Genomic DNA, 22,351 nt, shown 5'->3' with positions numbered 1-22,351 from the left:
CATACATGGTTGGTTACTGCTGTCACACACACGCGAGTAGGGGGACGTTGTGTGGGCCGAGTAAAGGTAATTCCACGCCAGGCCAGGGGAGGGCGGGGTGCACTAAACCTTCTCCTGTTATCTCTACAGACCAGCCGCGGGAAGACCTATCTGAGTCAGTGATGACACTTCCGGTTCTGGCGCCCAGAAGAATGTCACTTCCGTTTCCGGTGCACAGAGTGATGTTAGAAGGACATCACTTCCAGTTACCCTACATCACTTCCGGTCTGATCCCTTAAAGCTGACGTCTTTCCCAACCCTCATCAGTTCTGTCTTGGACTCGGTACTGTCAACTGTTCTGTATCATTTGAAAAAAACATTTGCAGCCAGGAATATTATACGGGAGGCTGCCTCAAACTTTTTTTACGTGTGTCGGAGTGTGTTCCTTTTCACACTGCTTTGCACTTGTTTTTGACTAGAGAATTTGAAAATGGGTAAAGATGGTGGCCCAAAGTTACTGCTTCAGCTTCACAGTCCATGTAAGTTTTCTGTCCCACATTGCAAAGACACACATTATCTTAACCTGCACCTCTACATTAGCCTTGTTTGTGTGTGTATGTGTAAGCATGTCCTCCCTGCCCTGTGATGGACTTACATCCCATCCAGATTTGGTTCTTTTATGTAGTGAACAACATCAGCATGGACTATGTGTCCTTTGAAAAACTGGGCTGTTTGCAGTAGAGTGGCACTTTGATCAGAGTTGGTTCCAGGCTTTCTCCCAATGTTCCTGGCATAAACATTCAATTACTATGGCCCTCAGGATAGGAGGATGCTCAAAGGATAAATATATAGATGTTTTATACAGAAAATGGATTCATAATTAAAACTGAAAGCTGTATCTATCCAAAACTGGCAAACATTATCAATACAAAAAAAATCCACTTTAGAAGCATTTTAATGTACCCAGTAATTCTGACATGGAGTATATAATTAAATGTTATTCCCTGGTATGCTGTATTTATAATTTATTATCAGTTTATATATGGAAGCGATGCTTTGTAAGATTATATGGATATAAACCAAATGTGTGAGCAGGTGTAGTGTTGAACAGATGGTAACCTTGGGTGGGTTCAGCACATAGCAACATTTATTGCTTGAGAAAGTGTAGCTATAGACTTAGTAGCGAGTACTATCTTTTCAGGAAACTGTTTTTTTTTTTCCCTTTGATTGTCTTATACCACTTAATCAGTACTTATACCTTTATTAGAAAGCAAATGTTGAGTAAAGCAGATTATAACATATTGAGGTAAAAGATCAAGCCACATAGTAATTGTATATGTCTACAGATTGCTTAACACTTTAGCGCTTCTAAAGATCTAATTTCGTTTAAAAATATCACTAATTTATAAGTGACACAGTTATGTTAGGAATACATAGCTTGGGTCAGGCAGCTGGGAAGCACACGGTTTAGATTTCTAAATACCCGTCATCGCTGAGTTTACATAGCACCAGAAATCATTGGTGTCCTAAATATCTGAACGCAGCGGCCAACATTGAGTCGAGGACCGGCTTCTTCAAGACGTTAGAACAACTGAGAGGTTGGCGCAGGTCTCCATTGACTGATGAATTAATGATGGACCTGGAATTTATGGTGCAGCTGGGCACGTTACTGTATCTTTCGGAGTCACGTTTGGACACTGTACAAATTACAGTAAATGTATCTGCACGACAATGAAGCCTTTCCAAAAGTCCAGTTTAACTCATTAGTGAACATTAAGTTGACAGAGATGTAAAATATTATAAAAACACCTACTTCCCCAGCTTTTTTTAGCCTTGTGAATTTGTGTTCACCATTTCCCAACCCAAATAATAATTAGTCAAGTCTCCTGTCTGCGCCCTGCCCCGCTTGGGGGTTTAGTGCACTTGTAGTAGTAACTGATTCAGAATGCCTGGATGAGTTCCAGCTCAGCGGAGGGATCCAAGCACCGAGGCACTGAGGCTCCAGCCTGACTGACGCCGAGACTGAGCCGCTGCGCCGCCCGAGAAGAGCAGCGGCTCACCTCCGCACTACACAGTGAAGCGCGCGGTCTGTCAAGGTAAGGGAGAGCGCGACGTCTGTGATTATGACGGTGGCTTTGGGGGGTCTTTGATTTATTTATTTATTTACTGGAATTAGGTGGGTCACAAGGTGACATGCAGGTGCTTTGTCTACAGTTTTTGATTCATTGTAATTGTATGTGTACGGATGCACAGGATAGTGAAAAGTTAACTGAAACTTTTCTTCTGTTCTAAATTGATTTGAAATCATCAAATCTTTTGAGACAGACATATTTGAAGCGCGATGACGCAGTGGTTAGCGTCGTACAATAACAGACATGGGGGTCGATTCCAACTTGAGTAAACGACCTTGTGGACTTTATGCATCGGATTGTGGGGAGTGTCACTTGCTAATTTGTTTTTCTCACGCAACATAACAAGGTGCACAAAAACTTAATTGGTGACTTAAAATTGGAGTAACTAGATTGAACATCGGTTTGTTCTTATGTTTTTCCTTAGATGCACGGGCATCCCAACAAGTGATGGTTGTTGTTGGCCGTTTTTGATTAGCACCCGACACGGCTACGGTGTAGAAAACGGGTGTAGAAAACGTATGAAAGTTAAATAAAATGTTTTGATGTCCATACTGGAAACATTTCATGTACTGTAAATGCGCGTGATTGTGAAGTATGCTTTGTACAAATTCCGCAGTGCATGAGACATTACTTACTTGAAGCTGTAATGCTTTATTGTTACTTCTGTACTTACACAGGCTTATTTATACACCAGACTATCCAGTGACTTGTTTTCCAGAAATGCACTTCCCTTTCAGTAAATGACGTTTCCCTTTCTTTGACCTTTTTAAATTTAACACTAGTCCCACAGGTCATCGACAACTGCTCACTGTGCTTCTATAATAACAATCAACAGAAAGCAACCGAGAACAGTTCGTTGTTTGGTATTATAAAATAAATTGTTCATCCTGTTTTCAATTTATCTTTTAATAACGGACTTAAATGTTTAAGTCGATGCAGACCGAAACAGGCTTAGAAATTATACACGTGTTCCTTTGGTGTCCTTAAGGTGCATCGATTTCCTACTTTTTTCCAATAAGAGGCATTTTAAATAATCGGCGATTGGAACTGAAATTCGTATTGGAAGATGTAGGCTCCTGTTCCTTGCGACAAGTGAAAAAAAGGTTCCGAAAATAAATGAACTTATGTAATGCCTGTATTATTATTATTATTATTATTATTATTATTATTAGTTGTAGTAGTAGTAGTAGCAGCAGACGTGGTAGTAGTAGTAGCGGGATTTCACTTCATTCATTTAACGGTCTTTTGCGCAGATTTTACTGGGGTTTATATGGAATAAATACGTTTACAGTACTGAGTATAGTCGGAGTACAAAAGAGAAACTCAGAAACTTAACCACTTAAAACGATGTTTTATTTAAGAACGAAATGAACAACTCGCTAATTGTTATATTGTGGGTGGCGTAGTGGTTAGTACTGTTACCGCAAAGCTTCAGGACCCGTATTGGAGCCCTTTCGAGTGTGGAGTTAGCAGCTTTTTCCCGTATCTGGGCGGGTTTTTTTTCCAAATCCAATTTACTCGACTAGCAGATACGGATGCGGAATATAGTCCCAGGTGTGTTAAAAAAGTGAATCGTTCGGAGCGATTTTTTTTTGCGGAGAATTTCTTCAGCAATGGGCTTTGACATCACGCGACAGTCAGACTTTATGAATAAATACCATTGGCTAATAAATTAGCTCATTTGACTGTTAAATGTCTTTAATGGATTGGGAATCTGATCTGGTGTGATTCCTGTCTTCCGCCAGACGCTGTCAGCATGGGATGCATCTTCTCCACGACTCCATTGACGACATAAGGATGGATATAATGTGTAACAAGATGCAAGAAGTATGAAATATCTAAGCTAACGAGTTAAATATTTATAAAGAAGGTTATTTGTGCACCCGTTTATAAATTAATTTTACCGGAGTGAGTTTGATATATTTGCGGAATTATTAGGGATTGGCCGACCCTGTGATGTTGTACTTTGGTCGTTCGATCAAGTGCGGTGTTACGGATAAGTGACCCCTGCCTGACCAAGACAGTACTCTTATTGCAGGTGATTATATGCAAAAGGCAGGAAAAAATAAACATTACAAAGTAGACGCATTTACAAAGACCACGAGACTTTGTGACGCCAGTTTCATTGCAGCGAAAGCGACAGACAGAATGTGAGAGGGAGGAAGAAGTGGCCGTGTTGCCTGTCTGCTAGGGGGATGCGGAGGCGGACCAATTTTCAAACCACAGCGCCTCGTATTACGGCTCCAACTTGGAGAACAGCTAATTTCAGTTTCCACTGTTTTCCTTTTAATACAGCCCCATTATGTTTGACTTCTTTGTGATTCTTTGTAAACCAGATAGTTGCTGTTTGCAGTTGTACAGGATTACATACTACTCAATTCATTCAGTTTGTTTATCTCAAAATTGCTACCTATTATCGAGTAAGAAACGCAAAGTAAGCTTGAAACACAGATTTTTCAGCACCTACCCAGTAAATGTATGACTCAGCCATGATATTTGGGACAGCACTCTCAACCTGCTTACTAAATGTCCTTTCAGACTATTCAGACAATCCAAAAATATTTGCTGTTTGATTTCTTACACCCAAAATAGCACAAGGACATGTCCATTACTATCGAAACTGTTTCTATTCTCCTGATAGTACTAGGGTGTTGTACTGTGCTAGCCATTATGAATGCAGAGAAAAACCAAGCAAAATGACACCTTTTAATGGCTAACTAAAAAGATTGTAATATGCAAGCTTACATCTTGCCTGAATAAGGGGCCTGAAAGCTTGCATATTGCAATATTTTTAGTTAGCCAATAAAAGGTGTAATTTTGCTTGGCTTTTCTCTACGTTCTCCTGATATTAAGTGATACTTGAAGGTGAACGTTTCACAGACCATCTTGGAACAACTTTAGGTATACAAATCTTTATTGCTATACAGTATGTACCAACTCTATATCTGTCAGTTCTTTTAAAAATACCATTAATGTGTCATCTATTCTCATGTTTTACATGGGAATGTATATGAAGAAATTCTACATTTCTTACACACATTCCAAGACCCTCTATATTATTATTACACTCCATCTGCATCCTAACCAGTAAGGCATGCCTGGCTACTTTACATCTTTCCTTTTTCTCTTGTGGAAATGGAATAGAATTATTTCAGGTGCATGTTCTTTTGGGTATTTCCTTAGACTTCTTTCAAAGTTTCATGTTTTCTTCAAGAATTCTTTCTTTAGTCATTTCAAAGAGCAGTTTAACAAAGGCAGTACACCTAAGGAATCAAAACTAGAAGTGGAAAAGCCAGCCTGCTCAATTTAGTCCCAAAGGTCGCAAGCAAGCCCCACTTTCATATTCACATTTTGATATTCCTTCAGTTCACTTTCTTATTTCAGAACAGGGCCATGAGAACTTAAGTGTCTTCTGACAGCCCTTGTGTCAAGACAGAAATCATCCTTGGAAGCAATACTAGTCTATCATAGGACACAGACTTTCTCTCTCATACTCACATGAAGCCAAATTAGAGCTGGCAGCTAGCCTAACATGCACGTCTTTGGGGTGTGAGAGGAAACATGAGAACCTGAAAAAAGCACACATACACACACACTGAGGAAAGCATGCAAAGGCCTGGTGTAGAAGAGTATAACTGAAAGAAAAAATGATCTGTGTTGTTCATCTTGTCAAATTTTACTCTTATAAATATGTTGACATTGTGCTGTAGTAGATTAGTAGTAGTCTTACATATGGCTGGTTACATAAACTGAGCATTTGTGTAATTTCTTTGCAGTTTTATTTGAAATACCTACAGCATGCTATTTTTATTTAGGATGGAAGAAGATTGTTTAACAAATAATCACTCTTGATTGATTTGTTTCAGGAAAGAAAATTTTTAATACTAATGTATATGTGTGTCAAAGATATCATATAGTATGACTTGTAACAGATTAATTGTTGACAATGGAACATTAACTACTTCTATGTAGTTAGATTTATATTACATCTTGAGCTGGTGCATATGTGGTCTTGTTGTAGGCAGATTTAGACCATGCTTCAAAAAGCAGAAATGTCAGTGTAAGATTGGCTGAAAGCACCTAAACTTCAGGTATAATAGTTAAAAGAAACATATGCAGTGTGTACCGCACAGCAAAATCACAATTGCTACATCAGTTCTACTGCAAACAAATTCTTGAAGGAATCACCGGGAGGGTTAATGTCAATATGAGATTTGCCTACATATTTTCCCATTTCTTTATGAGTTTTTCTCTGGGTAATCTGGTTTTCTTCCAGTATACCAAATGGTTGCATATTTTAGGAAGTTAATTGATCACCCAAAATTGGCTCATTGAGTGTGTGTACATGTGCCTTAATAACCTGGGGCCTCATGTATAAATGGTGTGTACGCACAAAAAAGTTGTGTATAAAAACTAAACTTGGCGTAAAACCCCACACATTCTCATGCCAGCTCAGACCATTACGTACTCAGGTACGTTCTTAGGCATACGCGATCTACGCATCCGCGTAGGGCCCCGACCGTGAGGGGGGCCCCCGGCCTGGCACCGACTTACAATTTTTTTTTTGTTGTTGTTGGGCTGTGGGCCTGGAGCCTCTGTCATGCCCCTGGCACTGCAGCCATCTGTGCCAGTCCCTCACGTTGTGTGTCACAATACTCTCCTCATCCTAATTTTTATCATTCTTTTCTGGACGTTTTATTAGAACACCTTCCTGAGCTCTGGGGGGGATTGCACATTTCTGAATCACGTAGGGCCCCCAAACTGCTAAGAATGGCCCAGGTGTACGCAAATTTTTAGCTTGGATTTGCAAACTGGCAGCACCCAGCATCAAAGCAGTGCTACTGTTCCTGTGAGGTTTCCCTTTATTTTTTAAATTCACATCCCTGATGTGACTTTATCAAATAAACTGAAATTAACCGCATATCATTTTTTAGTTTAAGGCATCTGATTGTAATCAACCTATAACAATATAATGGTGCACAGAATGGCCAAACTATTCCAAATACCATAGCTGCCTTAGTGTTGTCACTGTCAGTGCACCACTCAAAAGTATTTTAGCCCACTGTATCTGAATGTGGAATCACAGATATACAGTAGCTGATCAGAAAGCTCTACGGCAGATTGTGTCAAGAGCGGAGAGAATTATTGGGGTACAGCTTCGGCACATGCTGCTTTAGCCATGGACACAGTCTATTTGAACTACTCCCATTCCACAAATGCTTCAGAGCTTTTCCTGTAGGGACCTCGCAGTTCAGAAACAGTTTCATCCCAAGAGCTATAAACACACTCAATCAGTCTATCAAGTGCTCCTTGTAGAACTGTTTGTACTTATAAGTACAATTACCTCACTGTAAACTTGCATTATAGTTATAATATTGCACAACCCGAGCCACTTATGCTTTCATATTGTGTATTTTTCATTGTTTTTTATAATATTATTGTTGTTGTTGTTGATATTGTACCATTTAATAGGAAAATAAGTTTCTGGAGGATTTGCATATTGAATCTCATTTTACCATACAATAACAATTAAAAGAATTCAATTCAATTCAAAAGAAGAGAGCGTGTATTTACAGATGTTGACGACTGGCTTCTAAGTCAATTTAGATTTCCAGGCGCTGTCTTCTTGGAGCTCTTGATATAATTTTTAAGATAAAATGCAGTAAAATATGTATATTACATTATACAGATACATTTTTAACTTCATTTAAATAATGTATACTTTAAATAATTAAACATGTGGACACGTTGGACAGTGGTAGCGATGAACTGGTGCCATATTCAGGGATTGTTCCTGCCTCACACTGTATGCTTGCTGGAACAGGTGTGACCCTGGATGGACAGATGGATGGAATAATTAAATAATAAAATATTTCAGTGTTCCTAAAAGGTTTTGAAGAATCTGCGTTCTAAGCTTACAGATGGCTTGACATTTACTAAAGAGCTGATTGTGTGGCGATTGGTTACTTGGAGAAAAAAAAGCAAGGACAGGAATTGGGAGTTAGTACGTTTGAAAGAGACAGTACTCCTGCAATAAATTATTTTATCGAGGGTCGCACAGAGCGCAGCAAGCATCTTGCGTGAGGCAGGAACAATCTCTGGACAGGGCGGTCAGCTCATCGCTACCAATGTGCCACCGTGCCCCCATGTTTTATACATGATTTAATTCCTATCATCATGAAATTACATCAAGTATACATTTTAGTGTTTAAATTGTTCAGAGAGCTGTAATATCATGAATGTAATGTATTCTGTGTCCTGTCGGCATAAGAGAAAGCCCGTTTAAGAAGCATATAGTGATTAACACACAAAGAGTACATAGAAGAACGCATAGAATACGAAGCACTTAACATGCTACTTTAGTTACGATGGGATTTGAGAAACTTATAAATTAAACTATTTTAACATGAAGCTTATGACGTTCTACTTTAATGACAAAATGAACTACGATAGATAGATAGATAGATAGATAGATAGATACTTTATTAAGTAGAAATTTCTACCTTTTTTTCCAGTGTGTCCCTGTTTTATTCTTTTCTCTGTACCCTAATATGCTTCCATATGACACTCAGATGGTGGGCTACTGCTTGCCTTTCGGCAATTTTGATATCTGACCATTTCTTTTTATTTCGGGCACTGTGTAACTTTCTGAGCTTGAACTTTCAATTTTTTTCACCACTCTATGTCACTCAATCAACTTTCTTTTTTTGTTTATACCACTGCTTAAACCAACAAATAGTACATTTTCCTTGCCTCCACTTGGTATTCACTGAAATTCTTTTTTCGCCCCTTGCTTTTGCCATTGTCTTTTCACAGAACGCTGAACTTAAGAGGCTATATTGATTTGCATATTCAAAGAGGTGTAAATCTGGGTGGAGTCGGGGTGGTGTGGCAGGTGTGTGCACATGCATTACATTTCATGCTGACTGGGATTTACATAGCGGAAGAACGTGGAAGCTGGCTTTCGCACAGATTTATGCATCTGGATTTTTTTGTGTGTACGCACATTTCTGCTTTTGTCCGGTATGCCATGTTTTACTGTTAATTCGACGCATGCTGTTATACCTAAGGCTCCTGGTTATTCACAGAAGCCTGGTTTCTAAAATGCCATGTAAACCCTGGGTTATTCTTCTCAGAGAATTCTGGTTAACAGAGGCAGATTTCACTACGAGTAACCTGGTTATGTGGCCAAGTAAAACTTTAACCAGGTTTGAGTTAAGGATTTTTGTAGTCTACTCTGTTCACTTTCTTACCTTTGCACATGCTTTCAGCAGCCACTGGTAAAGCGTCCACAAGATAAATTTCTTTGGGAAAATACTCGGAAAATTGCATTATTCTTGAGATATGGTTAAATTTACGTTGAAGAACAAACATACAGTGCTTAGCTCAGCAGCACAATCTCGGGAGCAGAATTTGGGGCAATACGTTAAAAGTAATGTAAGTTACGTAATCAGATTACTTTTTAAAGAAACAAGTAACCTAATTCAATACTTATTTTACTGAAGTAAAATACCTGCACTATAATTATTCCATCAGCACTGGATGTAAGGCAAGAACCACACGCACCGGTATGCCAGTGAGTTGCAGGGCTCAATCGCACAGCTAAGCAGAAGAGTGTGCTGCATGCAATCCAGCAACAGAAACTTATAAATAAAGAATTTGTTTAATTTTTATCCAGCTGCTTGCTATGGACATGTTGAAACAGTGTGATCGGATGACACAGTGGCCAGTGTTTATACCACAAATTGTCAGTGGCTCAGATCAAGGATGTTAAAATGGGATGGATGTTATTTGCTTAACAGCACAAGAAAAAGGTTTTGTTTTTCTAAAACACAAGAAAATCATCACATGCTTCGTGCTTGTTTTTAGATTCACTGTGGCTAAGGATGACATTTAACTTTTGTGTAGTTTAATGACATTGGAGGATTTTGCCAAACAAAAATTCCAGAACCATAACCAAGTTACTTACCTTAAACTGATTTTGTGTGTGGATGTAAATGCATTGGCTCCCGTTCCACATGATGCCAGCTCCCCATGAATCTAAACTGGCTAATTACGTCAAAAAATAGATGGATGAACATTCTTACTCTATACTGCATGTGTTATACATATTGAAGTTATTGACCTTGCCTATGAAATATTTGTAAGAACTCCAAAAAAATTGTTGTTGAACAGATCTAGTGATGGTGACTTTTCTGTGCATCACAAAATAAAGTGGAGAGGCATCAGTGGATGTATGTTGTTGTATGAGTCCGTTCCAAACATGTAGGCGGTACCAGAAATTTACCAGTAAATTATTGGGTCAAAGCTGTGTGTGAATGAAAGCTAGTGTCAATATTATGGGAAAGTCAATGTGGTGATTTCTCATTTTAAGACTAATTATGATGTCTGGGAATCTGTCACCTTGTCACCCCGACACAGTCAGGCATAGGACACAACTTCAAAGCACACACAATATTTATTTTCTTTTTTCTCTTGTGGGAAACACCTTTCCCCATTTCCCACAAGCCAAACACAATCCCCAGCACACAACACAATTCATTTCCTCTTTCTCCTTTTTTCTCTTCCACTCCTCAAGGTGAGCTTCATCTCCCTTCTCCCAACTCTGGCTCCCAGAGTGGTGTCTGCTGGATCCTTTTAAAATTTTAAAAATGCGTTTTATACTACATTTCTAGTTCAAAATATGCAAATTGTCCCTTTGACTGACTCTGGAGCATGCAACATAAAACAGACTATGCAAAAACCAAGACATGTGCAAATCAATGCCAGCAACCAATAGCGTTTGCCCTTGTGCTTTGTTTATAGTTAAAGGAAAGCAAACTCTTATAGGGAATTGCAATCTTTTAAACTCAAAAGAATAGTTACTGGAGTGCATTGGAATCCGAGGAATGAATATTTTTTCACCTTTTGCACAGCCTGTTATTATTTAGATTGCAATGCAGTCACTGTTACATAGTTGAGGAGCATTTAGATTTCGTAATAACATGATTGGTGTACCAACTGAGTTTATTAGGGGCCATTCCGGGAGGATTAAGAGAATGTAGGAATTCAATGGGAAAGTGCACAGCTTCTTCATTATCCAAAACAGAATCAACAGAAGAGTATGTTTTTTTATCACCATATATTTTATCAAGCAGATAATGATTTATTTAATCTGCAGTATCATTTTTAGGTGACAGTATTGCTCTTTCACACAACCATGAATCACTTTTTTCATATAAATTTATCACATCGTGTAAACTTTTCCAACCAGTTCTTTAATGGATTTAACTAAGATTCCAAGATTGTTCGGAATTTCAATATCTCCATTAGAAGTCCCTTTTATTTGCTCATTATCTATTCTCAAAAGCAATTGTGCAAACTCTCCAGCTAAACAATCTCCTTTCAACAATACTCTCTTGTTAGTCGTTAATTTGTGAATTTTGCTCCATATTAAGGAAGATTTTGTTGATACTATATCTATATCTCCTGTAGTACCTCTTTGAATTACTGGAAGAGTTTGTCTTAAATCGCCTGAAAACAGAACAGTTACTCCGGCCATTAAATTGTCATTGTTTCTTACATCTTTAAGTGTTCTGCTCAGAGCTTCTATTCCTCCTTTATGAGACATAGTACACTCATCCCAAATAATAACAACACAATAATTTAACAGTTGAGCTAAAGGAATCCTTTTCTTGATATTACAAACAGGAACTTCACTGTAAGTTAGGTTTAATGGCAACTTAAAAGCTGAATGAGTGGTTTTCCCTCCCTCCAATAAAGTGGCAGCAATGCTACAACTATTGTGATTTTATAATCTGATCTAATTTTAGCCAATATTACATTGATTACAAATGTTTAGCCTGTTCCCCCTGGTGTGTCCAGAGAACATATTTTTTCCATAATTCTTGTAGATACTTTTCAAAATTTCATTATAACCTTTTTCTGATCATTCACTAACAGCATTTCATTGTCTCTTACATAAGTTTGAAGTCTGTTTGTGTTATATGATGTTTGTCTTGTATCCATCCATCCATCCATTATCCAACCCACTATATCCTAACTACAGGGGTCTGCTGGAGCCAATCCCAGCCAACACAGGGCCCAAGGCAGGAAACAAACCCCGGGCAGGTTGCCAGCCCACCGCAGTGTTTGTCTCGTATACATAGTGTTAATTGAAGTATTATTAAGAAGATGTGGTGTGGGGAGATCAGAATCCTCAAGAGTTTTCTCACACATAGCCTGTAATTGTAATTTGTCATGAAGTTTTTTAGCACTTCATTATAGAGGAAGTCATTATTTGTCACGTTAAGATCTGGCAACAATCTTTGTTCTGTACGGTAAATGTCTTCAGTTAAACTGTTTTTATATTTTTGCCACATACCAAAAGGATCTGAAAGATTACAAAAAGCTAACATGACAACAAACAAATCCCTCAGTATTTTTGGTGAATCTGTCAAAGAAGCTTCTTCAATAGTTTTGTCCCAATGAGAGTCATCTTCTATCAGACGTAGAGCATGACACGCTACTTCAAAAGTAGAATACTCCTTTCCTGATTTGTTTTAGTTGATTGAACAATGTAGGCCCTCTAACATTATGTAATGGAATATATAAATAATAACATTCTTTATTATTTGGATTGACAGCATACACACAACAGAGTGCACTGCTTTTTCTGATATCTGGAAAACCTTGTACAGGTGATCCCTGCTTTCTTCAAATGTTTTCCCATTCCATGTATAATAAGATGGTACTTTGTTGTATAATAAAGTCTTGGCAAAATCATCCTGCAAACACAATTCAAAAAATGCTGTAAGAGTGATAATAGGTGGTTCATTGATTTGTTCTGAAATATTGCTTGTTGTAAAGTAAACACACTGACCATTTTCTAAATGAACGGCTAAGTGTATAACAGGAGGATATCTCTCATATATAGGGAAGAACAAAATCCTCCATGGCGGTTCAGAAGAACTTATATAGTGTCCTGATTGGAAATGGTACATCTCATCATTTTCTTTATTAACAATAGCAAAAGTAGCTTGACCAGTTCCTTTATTTATATATTTACAGATATATTTAATCAATTAACCGAATTGCAAAATTCAACGTTAATGTGAGCGTTAAAAGTTTTACAAAAAAGAGGACAATAAGGTACTACCCATCGATTGTCAATTGTCAAAGCCATTCTGCCCACTTTAATTTCAGTGACTGATCCCCCTTCTTCAGGTGATCGCTGTTTGTATGTTGTATATACGTCTTGTCCAGTCACAGTCTAACTTACAATAGGCCTTGGATATCTGTTTGTACACTTACTATCTTTCATGCAAGGAGATTTAAGGTTCAGTAACCCGCATGAATCATGAACCATATTGGATATGACAATAGAAAACAATAATGGGTCTTGATGCTTGTCTGGAAATTCCGCACTGATAATTGAATCTGTTTCATTAGGAATAATTTTTTTGTCCAACCACAGTAATATGTGTACATGCGGTAAGCCTCGTTTTTGCCATTCAATTGAATACATATGACAAATTGTTATGCTAAAGATTTTCCCTCTTGTAAACAAATACATTAGTTTTTTAACCTTCAAGTTAAAAACTCTGCAAATAATAACATGTCTGTTGTGAGCTTGTTGACCATCTAATAACAAATCAGATATTTCTGGCCATTTTGGATTACAGTCGACCCTTGATATACGACCGGCCTGACATGCGGACAACTTGATTTACGACCAAAATTTTTGTTTTGATTTACGACCAACATCTTGCATTATGACCCGAATGCGGTCACGTGTATCCGCTTGTGCGATTGTAAACAAACAGCCGAGAGCGTTTGTAGGCATCAGTCAGAGCTCAGATACATGTGTTTGTGGACATAATTTCAGTCAGTGCAGTGATTTATCTATATATATAATTCACTAAGACCATGGCAAGTAAGACACATAATTGCTAAGGAAGGAAGACAAGGTAACAAAGGTAAAGAAAGCGATTGTTAAGGGATGTTAGCTAGCGGGCTGGCACGGCACCTGATGATGTCATCAGGCTGAGTCAGCACCGGCTTGCTTTGGAGTGTATTATTACAGCAGTTCACAACACGACCAGCTTTGAACTGAGTGCTCGACTACTGTCATTAATAACTTGAGAAACATCGATCACAATCGAAACGAAAAAGGAAATTGTGCGGAAATATGAGAGTGGTGTTTGTGTGACCGATCTCGCTAATATGTACAGCATGTCAAAATTCACCATCTTGACAATTTTACAACGAAAAGATTTGCATAAGGAGGCTCCATCTAAACAATAACCACTTCCGTTTCATTCTCCTCCTCCTCGCTTCCTGCAGCCCAAAGATGTAAAATTAAATGGTGAGTACAGTGTGAAATTGTTGTTTCTGGTAGGCTAGGCACTTTTTATAACTTTTTGGTTAGTACATTAGAAAAATTATTGGTGTTTTGGTAAATTATGCACATTACAACCCTTTTTTATTATGAAAAGGTTAAGTAAGTGTTGCTGTGGGAGGTTCGAAACGCATTATGGGTATTTCTATTATTTCTTATGGGAAAAATAGTCTTGACTTACAACCAAGTTGAGTTACAACCAGCCCTCACGAATGAATTGAGTTCGTAAGTCAAGGGTCCACTGTAATTGTAAAAGTTATAAATAAATCGAGTCTGCCAAATTTCCTCATATATGTCATAGCATAGTCTTTTTGTACATATAATGGGGACTTCCTGTAAACGATGAAGGCAAGATCACTATTTAACCTAAATTTCGAATGTCTCCATCATTGTTTATCGCATGTTTAAGATGAATGTAATTGTCTACTCTGTTTGTTTTGGTTATTGTGGGTAAAAGCAAGATGCTCTGATTTTATTTTTACATACATATCAACTAAATATTGATTGTAAAGCTGTCAAAAGTAATGTAAGTAATTTATTTATTTTCTCTAGCCATGACACAATAACTGTAGAAATTCATTACAGAAACATTTTTAGATAAATTAGATTGTTTTATATTAGTATGGTAACCATCTTTCCCTTAAGGAAACATCAGAGGATATTGAAAAGCATTGTACGATGTATGAATCTCAGATATTCATTGAAGTTGGTTACTTCTGGAATGTAAAATAATGTCTCTCTTTTCAAAATCCACAAAATCCACAATTAATACAGCAACGTCATCATTAACAGGTGCGTTGTACTTTTCCTTGTGATTTCAAAAATGTATTTTGTCAGTGAGAATAATACGTTTAAAATTGTTATTTTCATCATCAGTATGCTGTTCTAATGCTGTTTTAAAGCTATTGACATAGGTATTTTCCAAGTTTAACATCTTTTAAGACCTGGATAGTTATTGTATTCTTAATGTTACTTCAGTGTTGTCATCTCCCATAAAATATAGCTGGAGGAATTTCGACTCCTCATTATTTTCAGGAAGAAGTGAACCAATTAAATGGTAAACCTGACCCTGAATTTGAAAAGTAGGTATATAATTACCATCAGACACAATATTTGTTGCACCAGAGGAAGTCATTTGAAAGGCATTATTGTAATTTCTAACTGAGGAGAGAAGTATTTTTGTTTTAAAATCTGAGCTGATTAGAAGCCCTTTTAGTGGTTGTGGAGGATCTTTAAATGATTCCAGTTTGACTTTACCATTATTACAGCATATGCCAGAACTCTCTCCTTTCCATCCAAGCACTTTACAGTGATTACATATTATTGACATGGACCCAATCATTATATCAGTGTCTGCTTTGTACAATGTAGTTGGATTATACTTAAAACCAGAATTTTCCTTGCAACTGCAGGAAAATTGCCACATTGATGTAGCTTTTGAATGTATACAGTAGTTTCCAACCTTGAAGCTCTTTCTTCTTGTGATTTGCTGAACTTTGTGTTTTCAGCACTTGATTGCATTTTTTTAATCTATCAGTTCTATCCACTTCAGATCCTTTCGATCGTCTTTTTTTAGCGGCTGAGCGTAAACTTTCTAATCTGGCATTCCTCTCTTCTTGCGATTCATTTAACCTCCTGCTTTTAGCACTTGATTGCATTTTTTGCAATCTTGCTGCTTGTTCCTCCTCAGATTCTTTTGATCGTCTCTTTTTAGCGATTGATCACATTGTTACCAATCTAGAATTCCATTTTTTCTCAGACTTAGCTGTTCTAATTTGAGAAACCCTGTCACTAACCTTATTTTGTCTTTCTTGGGCACGTTCTTCTGTTTCAAAAGGCCTGTCCAAAAGCTTTCTGCCAGCTTCATTTTCATGGATTTTCGGTGTACCTCTTTAGATCTTGCTTAGTCTACCTCATTTCCTAAACTTATCAGACAAAAGATTTTGCAAAGGAAAAATGAGTCAAAAATGAGTTTAAGATGAGTTTGCATCAAAGATATGTCAAAAGTTTAACCTTTGGGTTAATACTCAAGGCAATACATACTGCAAATGCAATTGAGAAGACACCACAATCAGTCCTAATTAACTGTTGTTGAATATCGTTGGAAACAATGGGAGGTTTGAATGGAAATAAACCACAAAGAAACTTTGATTGTTCATCAGTAATATTAAAATTTTTATTAGCATTGGAGCTATCATACACATTATACTACCACTGCAGCAGGTACAAATCTAGTGGGTGTCATGTTCTGTAGAAGCAGAAGGCAATATTTGTTTATGATTTTGTGAAATTGGTTTAATATCCATATCATTAAGATTTCACATAAATAACACCTGTTGTGGTATAAATCCAGTATGTGCAGTTAATATTTCATTGAATTTACTTATATAATCTGTTGACAAATAATCATTGTTGATCATCTCATCAATTGCAGATTCTGATAAAGGTAATATTTAACCTACATAAAATAAAAAATATTAACAAAAAATGTAACAATGTAATGGAACAAAGAATTAAACAATAATCGATTTATTTTATATACAAACAAAAATACTATATCTATGTGAATAATGGGATTCAATTATAACTCCAAACTTCCTAAACTAGGAAAAAAAACGGAAAATGAACTGTATGGAAAAACTTAACCAAGAATAGGATTAATTAAATAAAAACTTACCTAAATGACGCACATTTGGCACTTTGGTATTTAATTCACATTTTTCTGAAGCGCAATATAGGTGTGTTTAGAAAGAGTAAGAGATATACACGGCACAATACGCTGGAAAGAGATGGAAAATGGTACGGAAGAACTTAATTAAAAATAAGAATTAATTGTACAAATGACTAAACTAAACCAATTTGAATCTTATCGGAAGCCAACGATTGAATAAAATAAGCTGATTCAGAGAAGCCATAGCTGTAGTAGTTTTGGATTTTTTCCAGAAAGGTGTTAGCATTACAAAGCAATGTTCCAAATTTCAACTTTCTAACCCATTTCGAAGTTGCTTTTTCAAAACCGGACAATCATACATACTTACATACAAACATTGAGTTTCATATATATATATATATATATATATATATATATATATATATATATATATATATATATATATATATATATATATATATATATATATATATATATATATATATATATATATATATATATATATACAGTATACTAGCAAAATACCCGCGCAGTACTGCTTTAAAATTTTTATTAAGAAGAAAATTAAATCTTTTTAAACTGAGGGAAAATATACCAATAATTATTTGTTAAGGATCTCTTTGTATACCACATTGTCATTTCGCCCTCTGGTTGTAATATGACCAAACTGTGCGCTGAGCTTACTCTTGAGCATGCAATGTACAGTTGGCCATGTGAACAGTAATCTTGTTTCAAATCTCACAGCTTGAATTGCTGCTGTCATAATTGGTTTGAGTTTCATGGTTTGTTTCAATTACAACAGTATTTGAAGGACTTGTGTTGAAGTGACATTCGGCATCTGTCAAGGGTTGTAAGCATACAACCGGTTTCATCAATAACTTCACATCCAGCAGTTGAGAGTTTAAACATTCATAAACATCAAAGTGTCCACTACTGAAATCGTCACCTGTGAATCTAAGATGTTTAAGAGGCATTGGCGGTTGTTGAAAGGTGTAAAATATTTGGCCATTTCGGTACACTTGAAAGCGACAACCGTACAATTCAGCGGCAGCCATCAACTCTCATGCAGATCCATAGGTGAAGGGTTTAAGCATTTCACTCTTCTAGTGCTCCTGTGTAGTATAATTATCTCCTGTACCGTCATCAGTCCACACCTTGAACCTGTCCTAGTCATTCAATACATAAGACACAATGTTCCTCCGGGTATCAAGAGTGAGCCTGATATGGCCGTGCAATATGTAACAAAGAGAATGGAAAAGGTAGGTGCCATCTCTGGGCATGGAAACCACTCGGTAAGTGACAGTTCTTTGATCGATGGTGATCACCTCGATAGACATGTTAATAGGGGTATGGTTGGAATGATAAAGGAAATGGGTACCTGAACAATGTAAAGTAAGTCTAAAATACCTACACAATAACTATAATCGTAATAAACGAACAATAAAACAGCGGAGAAGCCGTGGATTAAATAAAAACCACCTAAATAAGCATGTACATTGGTTTCGGTTAGCGCAGGGAACCTGCCTACCACATTTCGTGAAGATGGGGCCATAAATAAGAAAGTTCAACATGGCGGACGTTGTCGATCGTTATGACCGTTACATGTAGAATTCGATATGAAACCTGCTTAACTTTTGTAAGTAAAATGTAAGGAATGAGTCTGCCAAATTTAAGCCTTCTACCTACACGGGAAGTTGGAGAATTAGTGACGTTGGAAAGTTCAATATGGCAGCCGAAAGTGGTGTCATACCACTGAAATAATTATTGTCAGGGATGCCAGGGGCAACGACCCGGCCAGGACGCCGTGAGGGACCGGAAGAGGGTCAAGGCCCACCGTGGATCACGTGGGGGCTGCCTTCCTGGTTGCTTTGGGGGCCACAGGTTGAGAGCATGGAAGCTCCACCCTGTAGGGGCCCGTGGTCACTGCCAGGAGTCGCCCCAATGCCTTGGGGACCTGGTACCTCAGCACTTCCGCCATACCCGGAAGTGCTGGGGAGAAGACTTAGGAGGACACCCGGAGAGCTGCCGGGAGAACAGCCGGCACTTCCGCCATGCTGGGGCGTGGCCAACGGGGGAATGTCAGAACCACCTGGAGCTCATCTGGGAGCATATATAAAGGGGCCGTCTCCCTTCATTCGAGGCTAGAGTCGGGTGGAAGAGGACGAGGCAAGAGAGGAGAGTGGAGGCGGCCCGAAGAAAGGCATTTGAGTGGCCAGGACTGAGAGTTGGGGTTTGTGCACTAATGAACTGAGTCTTTGTGACATTTAATTGTAAATAAGTTGTAAATAAACACGTGTGGTGGTATTGAACAACATGTCCGCCTGTCTGTGTCCGGGCCGCGTCCACAGTATGTACATAGGTTTCGGTTAGCACAAGGAAGCCGCCTACCAAATTTCGTGAAGATGGGGTCAGCCTTCTACCTACACGGGAAGTTGGAGAATTAGTGACATTGGAAAGTTCAATATGGCGGCCGACAGTGGCGTCATACCACCGAAATAAGTACATACATCGGTTTTGGTTAGCGCAGGGAAGCCGCCTACCAAATTTCGTGAAGATGGGGCCATAAATAAGAAGGTTCAACATGGCGGATGTTGTCGACCATTATGACCGTAACGTGTAGAATTTCGAAATTAAACCTGCTTAACGTTTGTAAGTAAGCTGTAAGGAATAAGCCTGCCAAATTTCAGCCTTCTACCTACACAGGAAGTTGGAGAATTAGTGATGAGTCAGTGAGTGAGTCAGTCAGTCAGTGAGGGCTTTGCCCTTTATTAGTATAGATATATATACAAATAAGAGTGAAACACATGTCATGTACTCTTTGAATTATTTGACAGTAAACTATGTAACATTCTATGATCTGCTTCTCGCAACTGAGATGGCCCATGGCAGATGTTTGCCGACTGGCAGACCAACCACATGCGATACCTGGTAGGTCACCACTCATACAATCAGATTGAGATTTAGACTACGGATGCTATATATATATATATATATAATATATATATATATATATATATATATATATATATATATATATATATACTAATAAAAGGCAAAGCCCTCACTGACTGACTGACTGACTGACTGACACTGACTGACTGACTCACTCACTCACTCACTCACTCACTCACTCACTCACTCACTCACTCACTCATCACTAATTCTCCAACTTCCCGTGTAGGTAGAAGGCTGAAATTTGGCAGGCTCATTCCTAACAGCTTACTTACAAAAGTTGTACAGGTTTCATTTCGAAATTCTACGCGTAATGGTCATAACTGGAAGCTATTTTTCTACATATACTGTAATGGAGTTGAGCTCGAAAGCCGTGGGGGCGGAGTTTCGTGTGACATCATCACGCCTCCCACGTAATCACGTGAACTGACTGTCAACGCAGTACGTAGAAAACCAGGAAGAGCTCCAAAAAGCGCTGAAGAAAACATGCATTATATAATTCACAAGGCAGTGAAACAATAAGAAGCGAGCGAGTGACATATACAACCATATTCATGAGTGCTGCTACTTCGGAAACAAAGCACGCTGTAAACCTAAAGTTTAAATTAAGTTCATAGACAGGCTGCTGCTGGTGTTTGTCATGCCCACGGGTAATGCAGGATACAAGTTTAATGAGAGGACGCAGGATATAAACGAGAGTTTTGATCACTTTGTAACTAAGTTAAAATTGCAGGTGAGGGGCTGTGCTTATGCAAATTCCGAGAGACTGTGTTTGTGGGGGATTGACAGTTAAGGCGGTGGGGGAGTCACGTCATCATCTCCCATTCACCTCATTTCGCTGAGCTGCGCTCCGCAGCTAACGCAGTGTTACGACTTTGTGACGCTGCCACCAAATACTCACAGAAAAATCCACAAGTTAATACACACGCTGTGTCTAGAGTTTCTCCACACTGAATATATGTGTGTGTGTATATATATATATGTGTATATGTGTATATGTATATATGTATGGATATGTTTATATATATGTTTATATGTGTGTGTATATATATATATATATATATATATATATATATATATATTTATATATATATATATGTAACACTCATGACAATGACAACACAATTACATTGTCAATCATGTTACGTTATTATTAAAATGTTTCCTTTTCTTTTTCATTACTTCTTTAACACACTACTTCTCCGCTGCGAAGCGCGGGTATTTTGCTAGTATATATATATAGTGGGAAGCAGCCCGGACACAGACGGACATCATTTCAAGTCCAACAAACATTTATTTACACAACTAGCAAAATACTTCGCAGCGGAAAAGTAGCGTGTTAAAGAATTAATGAAAAAGAAAAGGAAACATTTTAATAATAACAACAACAACAATATTTATTTATATAGCACATTTTCATACAAACAGTAGCTCAAAGTGCTTTACATAATAAAGAATAGAAAAATAAAAGACACAATAAGAAAACAAAATAAATCAACATTAATTAACATCGAATAAGAGTAAGGTTCAATGGCCAGGGGGGACAGAAAAAACAAAAAAACTCCAGACGGCTGGAGAAAAAATAAAATCTGTAGGTATTCCAGACCATTAGACTGCCCAGTCCCCTCTAATAATAACGTAACATGATTGACAATGTAATTGTTTTGTCATTGTCATGAGTGTTGCTGGCATATATATATATATATATATATATATATATACATATCTACATATATACACACACATGTACACACACACATCCATCTATCTATCTATCTATCTATCTATCTATCTATCTATCTATCTATCTATCTATCTATCTATCTATCTATCTATCTATCTATCTATCTATGTATATGTATATCTATATATATATATATATCCTTTGGGGTGCAAGCAGCTGTAGCTGGGGGTGCCAGAATCCATCGAGGAAGAAAAATTAAAAACATTATTTGTACAAAATTTTAATTTATCTATCCATTCCTAAATAATTAAATGTGCAGGCTATTTCGTATGAGTGCAATAAGCTGTTTGTTAAAATGGATGACTCCTGCTCTTACGTGCACTTAGTGCTGCATGGGTATTATGAACTATCGTATCTGTTTAAGCTCTATTTAAATTTTAAATATAAGTAATTTTTATTTGGTCAACAGAAATATGTTTAGTAGGAATGTAGTCATCATTGCATAAATTTTTCTTCACCATAGAAATTTAAAGACTATATTCAACTTCCATTCC

General features: G+C 37.5%; 1 protein-coding gene across 1 annotated transcript in view; it reads left to right on the top strand.

Moving 5' to 3' along the window:
* Nucleotides 1-1,957: 1,957 nt before the first annotated feature.
* The window catches only part of smad9 (SMAD family member 9), a 90,731-nt gene continuing 70,337 nt past the window's right edge, over nucleotides 1,958-22,351 (top strand). Inside the window, exon 1 of the mRNA XM_039745810.1 lies at nucleotides 1,958-2,075. The gene's annotated coding sequence lies outside the window, so the exon portion shown is untranslated. The remainder of the gene's footprint in view (nucleotides 2,076-22,351) is intronic.

Source organism: Polypterus senegalus, chromosome 2, assembly GCF_016835505.1.
Source record: "Polypterus senegalus isolate Bchr_013 chromosome 2, ASM1683550v1, whole genome shotgun sequence".
Classification (NCBI taxonomy): Eukaryota; Metazoa; Chordata; class Cladistia; order Polypteriformes; family Polypteridae; genus Polypterus; species Polypterus senegalus.
Note: the sequence above shows the minus strand (reverse complement) of the source record. Positions and strands in the feature narration are given on the sequence as shown.